Source organism: Arachis hypogaea, chromosome 3 (assembly GCF_003086295.3).
Source record: "Arachis hypogaea cultivar Tifrunner chromosome 3, arahy.Tifrunner.gnm2.J5K5, whole genome shotgun sequence".
Taxonomy (NCBI): domain Eukaryota; kingdom Viridiplantae; phylum Streptophyta; class Magnoliopsida; order Fabales; family Fabaceae; genus Arachis; species Arachis hypogaea.
The window spans coordinates 68,929,271-68,941,085 of NC_092038.1; the positions used below are offsets into that span (position 1 = coordinate 68,929,271).

The 11,815-nt window shown below is 40.1% G+C and overlaps 2 non-coding genes across 2 annotated transcripts; both read right to left on the reverse strand.

The window, feature by feature from the left end:
* Positions 1-145: 145 nt before the first annotated feature.
* On the reverse strand, positions 146-253 carry LOC112792993 (small nucleolar RNA R71). The gene has a single exon (XR_003197708.1). It is a non-coding gene; the product is annotated as a small nucleolar RNA R71 (small nucleolar RNA).
* Positions 254-6,129: 5,876 nt separating this feature from the next.
* LOC112793295 (small nucleolar RNA R71) lies at positions 6,130-6,237 on the reverse strand. Its single transcript, XR_003197994.1, has one exon. It is a non-coding gene; the product is annotated as a small nucleolar RNA R71 (small nucleolar RNA).
* Between the last annotated feature and the right edge of the window lie 5,578 nt (positions 6,238-11,815).

An 11,815-nucleotide genomic window follows, 5' to 3' on the forward strand; every position in this document is an offset into this window, starting at 1 on the left:
GGTCTACAGACTTATGCTATTCCCTTTTGCTGTAAGAGACAGAGCTAGGATATGGTTGGACTCACAACCTAAAGAAAGCCTGAACTCTTGGGAAAAGCTAGTCAATGCCTTCTTGGCAAAGTTCTTTCCACCTCAAAAATTGAGTAAGCTTAGAGTGGAAGTCCAAACCTTCAGACAGAAGGAAGGTGAATCCCTCTATGAAGCTTGGGAAAGATACAAACAATTGATCAGAAAGTGTCCTTCTGACATGCTTTCTGAATGGAGTATCATAGGTATCTTCTATGATGGTCTGTCTGAACTGTCCAAGATGTCATTGGATAGCTCTGCTGGAGGATCTCTTCATCTGAAGAAGATGCCTGCAGAAGCTCAAGAACTCATTGAAATGGTTGCAAATAACCAATTCATGTACATTTCTGAAAGGAATCCTATGAACAATGGGACGAATCAGAAGAAAGGAGTTCTTGAGATTGATACTCTGAATGCCATACTGGCTCAGAACAAAATATTGACTCAACAAGTCAATATGATTTCTCAAAGTCTGTCTGGAATGCAAGCTGCACCAGGCAGTACTAAGGATGCTTCATTTGAAGAAGAAGCTTATGATCATGAGAACCCTTCAATGGAAGAGGTGAATTACATGGGAGAACCCTATGGAAACACCTATAATAGTTCATGGAGAAATCATCCAAATCTCTCATGGAAGGATCAACAGAGACCTCAACAAGGTTTCAACAACAATAATGGTGGAAGAAACAGGTTTAGCAATGTCAAGCCTTTTCCATCATCTTCTTAGCAACAGACAGAGAATTCTAAGTAGAGCCACTCTGACTTGGCAACCATAGTCTCTGATCTAATCAAAACCACTCAAAGTTTCATGACTGAAACAAGGTCCTCCATTAGAAACTTGGAGGCACAAGTGGGTCAGCTGAGTAAGAAAGTTACTGAACTCCCTCCTAGTACTCTTCCAAGCAATACAGAAGAGAATCCAAAAGGAGAGTGTAAGGCCATCAACATGGCCAAATTTGGAGAGGAAGAAGAGGCAGTGATCGCCACTGAGGAAGACCTCAATGGACGTCCACTGGCCTCCAATGAGTTCCCTAATAAGGAACCATGGGAATCTAAGGCTCACACTGAGACCATAGAGATTTCATTGGATTTACTTCTGCCATTCATGAGCTCTGATGAGTATTCTTCCTCTGAAGAGGATGAAGATGTCACTGAAGAGCAAGTTGCTAAATACCTTGGAGCAATCATGAAGCTAAATGACAAGTTATTTGGTAATAAGACTTGGGAGGATGAACCCCCTTTGCTCACCAAAGAACTGGCTGACTTGTCTGGGCAGAAACTACGTCAAAAGAGCCAGGACCCTGGGAAGTTCTCAATACCTTGTACAATAGACACTATGACCTTCAAGAAGGCTCTGTGTGACCTAGGGTCAAACATAAACCTCATGCCTCTCTCTGTAATGGAGAAGCTAGGGATCTTTGAGGTACAAGCTGCAAGAATCTCACTAGAGATGGCAGACAATTCAAGAAAACAAGCTTATGGACTTGTAGAGGATGTTCTGGTAAAGATTGAAGACCATTACATCCCTGCTGATTTCATAGTCCTAGAGACTGGGAAGTGCATGGATGAATCCATCATCCTTAGCAGACCCTTCCTAGCCACAGCAAAGGCTGTGATTGATGTTGATAGAGGAGAATTGATCATTCAAGTGAATGAAGAGTCCCTTGTGTTTAAGGCTCAAGGATATCCCTCTGTAACCATGGAGAGGAAGCATGAAGAGCTTATCTCAAAACAGAGTCAAACAGAGCCCCCACAATCAAACTCTAAGTTTGGTGTTGGGAGGCCTCAACCAACTTCTAAGTTTGGTGTTGAAGCCCCACATTCAAACTCTAAGTTTGGTGTTGGGAGGTTCCAAACATTGCTCTGAGTACCTGTGAGGCTCCATGAGAGCCCACTGTCAAGCTAATGACATTAAAGAAGCGCTTGTTGGGAGGCAACCCAATGTTATATTTATCAATATTTCCTTTGTTATTTTATGTTTTCTGTAGGTTGATGATCATGGGAAGTCAGAAAATCAATTGAAAAAGCAAAAACAGCATGAAAAACAGAAAGAAAACCAGCACACCCTAGAGGAAAACCTGCTGGCGTTTAAACGCCAGTAAGGGCAGCAAATTAGCGTTTAACGTCCAGTCTGGCACCATTCTAGGCGTTTAATGCCAGAAAGAGGCACCAGACTGGCGTTAAACACCAGGAAAGGGCAAGAAGCTGGCGTTAAACGTTAGAAATGGGCACCAGCCCGGCGTTTAACGCCAGAATTGGCATAAGGGAGCATATTTGCTTGCCACTTGGTGCAGGGATGAATTTTTCTTGACACATCAGGATCTGTGGACTCCATAGGATCCCTGATGAGCGGATAATTTATACGCTTTTTGGCATTATTTTTAGTATGTTTTTAGTATGTTTTAGTTAGTTTTTATTATATTTTTATTAGTTTTTAGTTAAAATTCACTTTTCTGGATTTTACTATGAGTTTGTGTGTTTTTCTGTGATTTCAGGTATTTTCTGGCTGAAATTGAGGGACCTGAGCAAAAATTTGATTTAGAGGCTGAAAAGGACTGTAGATGCTGTTGGATTCTGACCTCCCTGCACTCGAAGTAGATTTCCTGGAGCTACAGATACCCAATTGGCGCGCTTTTAACGGCGTTGGAAAGTAGACATCCTGGGCTTTCCAGCAATGTATAATAGTCCATACTTTGTCCGAGATTTGATGGCCCAAACTGGTGCTCCAAATCAGCTCAAAACTGCCCGGCGTTAAACGCCGGAACTGGCACAAGAATGGGAGTTAAACGCCCAAACTGGCACAAAAGCTGGCGTTTAACTCCAAGAAAAGTCTCTACACATGAAAGCTTCAATACTCAGCCCAAGAACACACCAAGTGGGCTCGGAAGTGGATTTTTATGTCATTTACTCATTTCTGTAAACCCTAGGCTACTAGTTCTCTACAAATAGGACCTTTTGCTATTGTATTTTTCATCTTTTGATCACTTTAGATCTTAGATCAGATCTTGGTTCTTCTGGTTCACTCTCTGGGGCTGAAGCCAATGATCACTATTATCACTTATGTATTTTCAACGGTGGAGTTTCTACACACCATAGATTAAGGTGTGGAGCTCTGCTGTACCTTGAGTATTAATGCAATTACTATTGTTCTTCTATTAATTTCAGCTTATTCTTGTTCTAAGATATTCATTTGTACCAAAGAACATGATGAATGTGATGATTATGTGACACTCATCATCATTCTCACTTATGAACGAGTGCCTGACAACCACTTCTGTTCTACAAGCAAACAAGGCTTGAATGTTTATCTCTTGGATCCCTTGATCGGAATCTTCGTGGTATAAGCTAGAATTGATGGCGGCATTCAAGAGAATCCGGAAGGTCTAAACCTTGTCTGTGGTATTCTGAGTAGGATTCAATGATTGAATGACTGTGACGAGCTTCAAACTCCTGAAGGCTGGGCGTTAGTGACAGACGCAAAAGAATCAATGGATTCTATTCCAACCTGATTGAGAACCGACAAATGATTAGCCGTGCCGTGACAGGGTGCGTTGAACATTTTCACTGAGAGGACGGGATTGTAGCTACTGACAACGGTGATGCCCAACATACAGCTTGCCATGGAAAGGAGTAAGAAGGATTGGATGAAGACAGTAGGAAAGCAGAGAGATGGAAGGGACAAAGCATCTCCATTCGCTTATCTGAAGTTCTCACCAATGAATTACATAAGTATCTCTATCTTTATTTTATGCTTTATTCATATATCATCCATAACCATTTGAATCTGCCTGACTAAGATTTACAAGGTGACCATAGCTTCCTTCATACCAACAATCTCCGTGGGATCGACCCTTACTCGCCTAAGGTTTATTACTTGGACGACCCAGCGCACTTGCTGGTTAGTTGTGCGAAGTTGTGATAAATAGTTGAGATTGCAATTGAGCGTACCATGTTGATGGCGCCATTGATGATCACAATTTTATGCACCAAGTTTTTGGCGCCGTTGCTAGGGATTGTTTGAGTTGGACAACTGACGGTTCATCCTGTTGCTTAGATTAGGTATTTTTTTTCTTCAGAGTTCTTAAGAATGAATTCTAATGTTTCAAGGTGATGTTCTTATCATTACCAAAGCTGATTAATTCTCATCAATTTAGCTCTTGAATGCAATGTCCTGCTGAAGCTTGGCTAGCCATGTCTAATTCCTTTAGACTGAAGCTTTAGACTAACATTGCATGATTCCTGGAATTCTCATTAAGAATTTTGATATCTTTATTTTCTTTTCCACTTAATTTTTGAAAAAATCCAAAAAAAATTACAAAATCATAAAAACCAAAAATATTCTCATGTTTCTTGTTGAGTCTAGTGTCTCATTTTAAGTTTGGTGTCAATTGCATGTTTCTATTCTTCTTGCAGTCGTGCATGTGTCTTCATTAATCTTCAAGTTATTCTTGATGATTTCTTTGCTTTGATCTTTAAATTCTCTTGACTTGAGTGTTTTGATTCTCATATGCATTCTCATTTGTTAGTGTCAATAGTATACAAACTGCTAAGTTTGGTGTCTTGCATGCACTGTTATTTGATTTTAGTTACATTTTGATTATTAAAAATCCAAAAATTTTTTAATTTGTGTCTTTTCAAGTCAAAAATATAGAGAATTGAAGATTCAGAACATACAGCAGAGGAATTACACAGAAAAAGGCTGGGCGTTCAAAATGCCCAGTGAAGAAGGAAAACTGGCGTTTAAACGCCAGCCAGGGTACCTGGTTGGGCGTTTAACGCCCAAAAGGGTAGTGTTTTGGGCGTTAAACGCCAAAATGGATACCATTCTGGGCGTTTAACGCCAGGATGGCACAAGAGGGAAGATTTTGTTTTTAATGCAGATTTTTTTCAAGTTTTCGAAATTTTTTGAAAATCAAATCTTTTTCAAATCAAATCTTTTCAATCAAATCTTTTCCAAAATCAATTTTTTTCCATTTTCAAAAATACTTGCTATCAATTAATGATTTGATTCAACATTTCAAGTATGTTGCCTTTTCTGTTGAGAAAGGTTTAATGTTTGAATCATATCTTTTCTTGTTAGCCAAGTCATTAATTTTTAAAATCAAATCTTTTTAAATTGTTTTTCAAATCATATCTTCTCAACCATATCTTTTTAAAACTATATCTTTTTAATCATATATTTTTCTCACATCTTTTTCAAAATACTTTTCAATCATACCTTTTTGATTTCTAATTTCAAAATCTTTTTCAAAAATCACTTGATTTCTTTTCCACTCTTGGTTTTCGAAAATCTATTAGTGTTTTTCAAAATGTTTTTAAAATCTTTTACTTAAATTTCGAAAATTTCTTCCCCTCTTCTCACATCCTTCTATTTATGGACTAACATGTACAATTCGAACTCTATCTTTCTAAGTTCGAATTCTTCTACCTCTTCCTTCTATCTTTCTTTTCCTCTGACACCTCAAGGAATCTTTATGCGGTGACATAGAGGATTCCATATTCTCTTGTTCTCTTCTCTTTCATATGAGTAGGAGCAAAGACAAAAGCATTCTTGTTGAGGCTGACCCTGAACCTGAAAGGACCTTGAAGAGAAAGCTAAGAGAAGCTAAAGCACTACTATCTGTAGAGGACCTAACAGAAATCTTCAAAGAAAAAGACATGGCAGCCAAAAACAACAACAATGCCAACAATGCAAGGAAGGTGCTGGGTGACTTTACTGCACCTACTCCCGACTTCTATCGGAGAAGCATCTCTATCCCTGCCATTGGAGCAAACAACTTTGAGCTTAAGCCTCAATTAGTTTCTTTGATGCAACAGAATTGCAAGTTCCATGGACTTCCATTGGAAGATCCTCATCAGTTTTTAGCTGAATTCTTGCAAATCTGTGACACTGTCAAGACTAATGGGGTTGACCCTGAGGTCTACAGACTTATGCTATTCCCTTTTGCTGTAAGAGACAGAGCTAGGATATGGTTGGACTCACAACCTAAAGAAAGCCTGAACTCTTGGGAAAAGCTAGTCAATGCCTTCTTGGCAAAGTTCTTTCTACCTCAAAAATTGAGTAAGCTTAGAGTGGAAGTCCAAACCTTCAGACAGAAGGAAGGTGAATCCCTCTATGAAGCTTGGGAAAGATACAAATAATTGATCAGAAAGTGTCCCTCTGACATGCTTTCTGAATGGAGCATCATAGGTATCTTCTATGATGGTCTGTCTGAGCTGTCCAAGATGTCATTAGACAGCTCTGCTGGAGGATCTCTTCATCTGAAGAAGACGCCTGCAGAAGCTCAAGAGCTAATTGAAATAGTTGCAAATAACCAATTCATGTACATTTCTGAAAGGAATCCTGTGAACAATGGGACAAATCAGAAGAAAGGAGTTCTTGAGATTGATACTCTGAATGCCATATTGGCTCAGAACAAAATATTGACTCAGCAAATCAATATGATTTCTCAAAGTCTGTCTGGAATGCAAGCTACACCAGGCAGTACTAAGGACGCTTCATCTGAAGAAGAAGCTTATGATCCTGAGAACCCTTCAATGGAAGAGGTGAATTACACGGGAGAACCCTATGGAAACACCTATAATTCTTCATGGAGAAATCATCCAAATCTCTCATGGAAGGATCAACAGAGACCTCAACAAGGTTTCAACAACAATAATGGTGGGAGAAATAGGTTTAGCAATGGCAAGCCTTTTCCATCATCTTCTCAGCAACAGACAGAGAATTCTAAGCAGAGCCACTCTGACTTAGCAACCATGGTCTCTGATCTAATCAAAACCACTCAAAGTTTCATGACTGAAACAAGGTCCTCCATTAGAAACTTGGAGGCACAAGTGGGATAACTGAGCAAGAAAATTACTGAACTCCCTCCTAGTACTCCTCCAAGCAATACATAAGAGAATCCAAAAGGAGAATGCAAGGCCATTAACATGACCTACATGGTCGAACTAGGAGAGGAGGAAGAGGCAGTGATTGCCACTGAGGAAGACCTCAATGGACGTCTATTGGCCTCCAATGAGTTCCCTAATGAGGAACCATGGAAATCTGAGGCTCATAATGAGACCATAGAGATTCCATTGGATTTACTTCTGCCATTCATGAGCTCTGATGAATATTCTTCCTCTGAAGAGGATGAAGATGTCACTGAAGAGCAAGTTGCTAAATACCTTGGAGCAATCATGAAGCTAAATGACAAGTTATTTGGTAATGAGACTTGGGAGAACGAACCTCATTTGCTCACCAAAGAACTGGATGACTTGTCTAGGCAAAAATTACCTCAAAAGAGACAAGATCCTGGGAAGTTCTCAATACCTTGTGCCATAGGCACCATGACCTTTAAGAAGGCTCTGTGTGACCTAGGGTCAAGCATAAACCTCATGCCTCTCTCTGTAATGGAGAAGCTAGGGATCTTTGAGGTACAAGCTGCAGGAATCTCACTAGAGATGGTAGACAATTCAAGAAAACAAGCTTATGGGCTTGTAGAGGATGTTCTGGTAAAGATTGAAGACCATTACATCCCTGCTAATTTCATAGTCCTAGAAACTGGGAAGTGCATGGATGAATCCATCATCCTTGGCAGACCCTTCCTAGCCACAGCAAAGGCTGTGATTGATGTGGACAGAGGAGAATTGATCATTCAAGTGAATGAAGAATCCTTTGTGTTTAAGGCTCAAGGATATCCCTCTGTCACCATGGAGAGGAAGCATGAAGAGCTTCTCTTAAAACAGAGTCAAACAGAGCCCCCATAGTCAAACTCTAAGTTTGGTATTGGGAGGCCACAACCAAATTCTAAGTTTGGTGTTGAACCCCCACGTTCAAACTTTAAGTTTGGTGTTGGGAGGTTCCAACATTGCTCTGAGTATCTGTGAGGCTCCATGAGAGCCCACTGTCAAGCTACTGACATTAAAGAAGCGCTTGTTGGGAAGCAACCCAATGTTATATTTATCTAATTTTCCTTTGTTATTTTATGTTTTCTGTAGGTTGATGATCATGGTAAGTCACAAAATCAATTGAAAAAGCAAAAATAGAATGAAAAACAGAAAGAAAAATAGCCCACCCTGGAGGAAGACCTTGCTGGCATTTAAACGCCAATAAGGGCAGCAAATGGGTGTTTAACGCCCAGTCTGGCACCATTTTAGGCGTTTAACGCCAGAAAGGGGCACCAGACTGGCGTTAAATGCCAGGAAAGGGCAAGAAGCTGGCGTTAAACGCCAGAAATGGGCACCAGCCCAGTGTTTAACGCCAGAATTGGCATAGAGAGCATTTTTGCTCGCCACTTGGAGCAGGGATGACTTTTCCTTGATACCTCAGGATCTGTGGACCCCACAGGATCCCCACCTACCCTACCACTTTCTCTCTTCTTCACCCATTCACCAATCACCTCAACACCTCTTCCCCAAAAACCCCTCACCTATCAAATCCCATCTTTCTCTTCACCACTCACATCCATCCTTCAAAAAACCCCACCTACCTCACCATTCAAATTCAAACCACTTTCCCTCCCAAACCCACCCTTACATGACCGAACCTTACCCCTCTCTCCATTCCTATATAAACCCATATTTGCCAGCTCCTTTTCACACAACCTAAACACTACTTCTCTCCCTTTGGCCGAACCACAAAGCCATCTCCATCTCCTTTATTTCTTCTTCTTCTACTCTCTTCTTTCTTCTTTTGCTCGAGGACGAGCAAACCTTTTAAGTTTGGTGTGATAAAAGTATTGCTTTTTGTTTTTCCATAACCATTTATGGCATCCAAGGCTGGAGAAACCTCTAGAAAGAGGAAAGGGAAGGCAAAAGCTTCCACCTCCGAGTCATGGGAGATGGAGAGATTCATCTCAAGGGTGCATCAAGACCACTTCTATGAAGTTGTGGCCTTGAAGAAGGTGATCCCCGAGGTCTCTTATAAACCCAAAAAGAGTGAATATCCAGAGATCCGACATGAGATTCGAAGAAGAGGTTGGGAAGTTCTTACCAACCCCATGCAACAAGTCGGAATCTTAATGGTTCAAGAGTTCTATGCCAATGCATGGATCACCAAGAACCATGATCAAAGTGTGAACCCGGACCCAAAGAATTGGCTTACAATAGTTCGGGGGAAATGCTTAGATTTTAGTCCGGAAAATGTAAGGTTGGCATTCAACTTGCCCATGATGCAAGGGGATGAGCACCCTTACACTAGAAGGGTCAACTTTGATCAAAGGTTGGACCAAGTCCTCATAGACATATGTGAAGAGGGCGCTCAATGGAAGAGAGATTCAAGAGGGAAGCTGGTTCAACTGAGAAGGCATGACCTCAAGCCCGTGGCTAGGGGATGGTTGGAGTTTATCCAACGCTCAATCATTCCCACTAGCAACCGGTCCGAAGTTACTATAGACCGGGCCATCATGATTCATAGCATCATGATTGGAGAAGAAATAGAAGTTCATGAGGTTATAGCCCAAGAACTTTATAAGGTGGCGGACAAGTCCTCTACCTTAGCAAGGTTAGCTTTTCCTCATCTCATTTGTCACCTCTGTTATTCAGTTGGAGTTGACATAGGGGGAGACATCCTCATTAATGAGGACAAGCCCATCACTAAGAAAAGGATGGAGCAAACAAGAGATCCCACTCATCATGAAATCCCTGAGATGCCTCAAGGGATGCACTTTCCTCTACAAAACTATTGGGAGCAAATCAACACCTCCCTAGGAGAATTGAGTTCCAACATGGGACAACTAAGGGTGGAGCACCAAGATCATTCCATCCTCCTCCATGAAATTAGAGAAGATCAAATAATCATGAGAGAGGAGCAACAAAGGCAAGGAAGAGACATTGAGGAGCTCAAGCACTCCATAAGATCTTCAAGAGGAAGAACAAGCCGCCATCACTGAGGTGGACCCGTTCTTTAATCTCCTTGTTCCTTATTTTCCTGTTTTTTGAATTTTCATGCTTATGTTTATCTATGTTTGTGTCTTGTGATCATTAGTGTCTTAGTGTCTATGCCTTAAAGTTATGAATGTCCTATGAATCCATCACCTTTCTTAAATAAAAAATTATTCTTAATTGAAAAAGAGACGAATTCCATGAATTCTGAATTTTATAACAGATTAATTATATTGATGTGGTGGCAATACTTTTGTTTTCTGAATGTATGCTTGAACAGTGCATATGTATTTTGAATTTGTTGTTCATGAATGCTGGCTCTTGAAAGAATGATGAAAAAAGAGACATGTTACTGAGGATCTGAAAAATCATAAAAATGATTCTTGAAGCAAGAAAAAGCAGTGAATACAAAAAAAAAAAGAAAAAAAACGGGAGAAAAACAAAAAAAAAGAGAGAAAAAGAATAAAGTTATGATCCAAGGCAAAAAGATTGTGCTTAAGAACCCTGGACACCTCTAATTGGGGACTCTAGCAAAGCTAAGTCACAATCTGAAAAGGTTCACCAGTTATGTGTCTGTGGCATGTATGTATCCGGTAGTAATACTGGAAGACAGAGTGCTTTGGGCCACGGCCAAGACTCATAAAGTAGCTGCGTTCAAGAATCATCATACTTAACTAGGAGAATCAATAACACTATCTGAATTCTGAGTTCCTATAGAAGCCACTCATTCTGAATTTCAAAGGATAGAGTGAGATGCCAAAACTGTTCAGAGGCAAAAAGCTAAAAGCCCCGCTCATCTAATTAATACTGATCTTCATAGATGTTTTTGGAATTCATTGCATATTCTCTTCTTTTTATCTTATTTGATTTTTAGTTGCTTGGAGACAAGCAACAATTTAAGTTTGGTGTTGTGATAAGCGGATAATTTATACGCTTTTTGGCATTATTTTTAGTATGTTTTTAGTATGTTTTAGTTATTTTTTATTATATTTTTTATTAGTTTTTAGTTAAAATTCACTTTTCTGGACTTTACTATGAGTTTGTGTGTTTTTCTGTGATTTCAGGTATTTTTTGGCTGAAATTGAGGGACCTGAGCAAAAATCTGATTCAGAGGCTAAAAAGGACTGTAGATGCTATTGGATTCTGACCTCCCTGCACTCGAAGTGGATTTTCTGGAGCTACAGAAGCCCAATTGGCGCGATCTCAACAGCGTTAGAAAGTAGACATTCGGGGCTTTCCAGCAATGTATAATAGTCCATACTTTGCCCGAGATTTGATGGCCCAAACTGGCGTTCCAAATGAGCTCAAAACTGCCCGGCGTTAAACGCCGGAACTGGCACAAGAATGGGAGTTAAACGCCCAAACTGGCACAAAAGCTGGCGTTTAACTCCAAGAAAAGTCTCTACACATGAAAGTTTCAATACTCAGCCCAAACACACACCAAGTGGGCCCGGAAGTGGATTTTTATGTCATTTACTCATTTCTGTAAACCCTAGGCTACTAGTTCTCTACAAATAGGACCTTTTGCTATTGTATTTTTCATCTTTTGATCACTTTAGATCTTAGATCAGATCTTGGTTCTTCTGGTTCCCTCTCTGGGGCTGAAGCCAATGATCACTATTATCACTTATGTATTTTCAACGGTGGAGTTTCTACACACCATAGATTAAGGTCTGGAGCTCTGCTGTACCTCTAGTATTAATGCAATTACTATTGTTCTTCTATTCAATTCAGCTTATTCTTGTTCTAAGATATTCATTTGCACCCAAGAACATGATGAATGTTATGATTATGTGACACTTATCATCATTCTCACTTATGAACGAGTGCCTGACAACCACTTCTGTTCTACAAGCAAACAAGGCTTGAATGTTTATCTCTTGGA